Below are 2,347 nucleotides of genomic sequence, written 5' to 3'. Positions count from 1 at the left end.
CCCCCCCATCATTCTTGACATGCAATTGGCTAGTTCTAAATAATAACCAGTAACATCTCACAGGATTTTCAGTCCAGTATGGTACAGAAAAAATACTAGTACATCTGAAATTTGGTAGAGGAAAACCTGTTCCCAAGTGTTTGAAGTAGGTCAAGTCACCAGATGATTCCTGACAGCTTATGAGATACTGTTTGCAGGCACAAAGTTCCTAGCTCAGATAGTGTACTTAAAACAAAAGGATCTAAATTACACTCCCTTGGCACTTGACCCTACTCAGGATTGCCTAGGATCAAAACTATTTCCGAAATACTCAGCTAAATATTATCAGGGCCCTGCGTGTACTGTGATTACAGGGCAAAGGAATTTGCTGTAGAGTTATGTTCCAGAATCTATTATCATTAGCTATCCTGCTGTGGAGGAGGGGTGGCTATAAGCCCAAATGTGTCTCATAGGCCCATTGTGCTGGGCACTCTGCAAACATATGGTAAATGATTCCTTGCCTAGTTGAACCGAGAATAAATAAGAGTATAAATGCATACAAGACTGTAACACATAATGGTAGCAGTCATTGTGCTGATGTATGTGTTTTAATAGTAATATTTGCTCTTTGTCCTCATGAACGTGCCAGTCATTTGGTGCACTGAAGTATTCCTGAGGGTTTAAACAGCATGAAAACAACAGTCCTGAGAAAGGGAAGCTTCCCCATTCATCTGAAAGGGCTATTGACACTGGAACTTAAAAGATGGCTGTGGCAGGCTCACAACTGGAAAAAGCTGCCGATGGGCGATGTGCATACCCGGTTTACCCGCTTGCAATGCACCTTCCTCTTCTCACCTACCATGACCTGCTATTTCTAAAATATGAATATTCAGTGATGGGGAGGTGGTACCTGTGGTCACTCGATGGACTTAGTGAAGTTGAGTCTGCTTTGGGCTTCTGTGGAAACTTGATGGTAAGCAGGGTCTCCACTTAGTTCCTTTCCTTCCAGGTGCTACAAGAAGATCAAGCCTGCTTAGGATGTGACCTATGCCTCAGCTCCAAAGGATTGCAACAGAAACAGATCATTAAGCTTAAATTGCTCAGGCAGGGAATTGGTGCCTCTGTGTTAGCCAAGCACCTCCCTTTACTGGGGTAATTAATTCAGTCCAAGGCACCTTGTCTGGGATCTCTGTGCCTGCTGATCCAGAGCAGCCAAGCAGGCGACCCCTTAAGTGGGGTCATGTGCCTTTCTTCTTCAGGCTCACGCCAACCACCTGCCAGCAGGTTGGCGACTCAGCCAGGGCCCTGTCACCCTAGCAATTTAAGTGGCAGCACAGCTGAAATAGCTAGCAAGCCATGCTTATCCCACAATCTCAAACCACATCTTGCATCACTGTGACTTTCAAAAATCCCAAATGTCCCCTGCCTACTTACCCAAGCCTCCAGCTTCTGCCAGCAACCTCCACAATAACATTGTGCAACATCTGGTCAGCACAGAAATCTGTTCTGTACTGAATATGAAAAAATATGAGTACACCAAACAATCAATTGTAATGTACAGCATGCTCCACTTACCTGAATACCAGAGAACTGCATAATTCACATACCTGGATACCAATGCCCATCCCAATTTGTTGCCTGTTCAAAGTCTGCTATTAGTAGCTTTGAAAATGGTAGGACCTAGTCAGTTTCAAGGGTCCCAGAGAGGCTGAGACCAATCGGGAAGCCACGCAAGCCCCATGAGGAAAGCCAGGCTGCTGGAGTGCCTCTCTCAGGGCATGCAAAGGCAAAGCCCCAGAAGAGTCCCAGAGAGGCTACCGAGCCTGGCTGCGAAGCAGGAAGCAATGCAGAGCACAGTTGAAGCGGGCTGTATTCGGCCAGACAGGTACTCTACGGGGAAGCACAGAGAATGGATCCACAGAGCACTGCCGAACAAGGCGGGGCAGAAACCTGGCCCCAGGCCAAAGGAAAGAGAGAGAAGTTGGCGACTGGTAGGAAGCTGGGAGGCCTAAGCAGAGAGGCCCCAGCAAAAGGGCAGAAATTTAGGGCCAAGCCAGGCTGCAAAGCAGCCATTGGTGTAGAGGCCTAGGGTTGCAGATAAGGGGGCGGAGCCACACTAAAGGCCCCTAGTAAAGCTGCAAGGGCGCAGCAAGAAGCTGACAAGCCCATAGAGCAAAGTGGTGCGGAACACAGCCATGACCACATAGCAGCGGAACTGGATTTGGGTTGTACTTTACATTGATTCATAGATGCTAGGGTCAGAAGGGACCTCAACAGAACATCGAGTCCGACCCCCTGCCTAGGCAGGAAAGAGTGCTGGGTCTAGATGACCCCAGCTAGATGGTTATCTAACCTCCTCTTGAAGACC

At 47.8% G+C, this 2,347-nt stretch overlaps 1 long non-coding RNA gene across 1 annotated transcript in view; it reads right to left on the bottom strand.

The window, feature by feature from the left end:
• Nucleotides 1-895: 895 nt before the first annotated feature.
• LOC102377670 overlaps nucleotides 896-2,347 on the bottom strand; it is a 3,321-nt gene continuing 1,869 nt past the window's right edge. The window contains exons 2-3 of the long non-coding RNA XR_324806.1: nucleotides 1,414-1,490; nucleotides 896-991 (exon numbers count right to left, since the gene is read on the bottom strand). This is a non-coding gene — a long non-coding RNA (uncharacterized LOC102377670). The remainder of the gene's footprint in view (nucleotides 992-1,413; nucleotides 1,491-2,347) is intronic.

The sequence above is a fragment of the Alligator sinensis genome, unplaced genomic scaffold (genome assembly GCF_000455745.1).
Source record: "Alligator sinensis unplaced genomic scaffold, ASM45574v1 scaffold622_1, whole genome shotgun sequence".
Classification (NCBI taxonomy): Eukaryota; Metazoa; Chordata; order Crocodylia; family Alligatoridae; genus Alligator; species Alligator sinensis.
The sequence above is the reverse complement of the archived record's forward strand: the minus strand, read 5'-3'. Positions and strand labels throughout refer to the sequence as shown.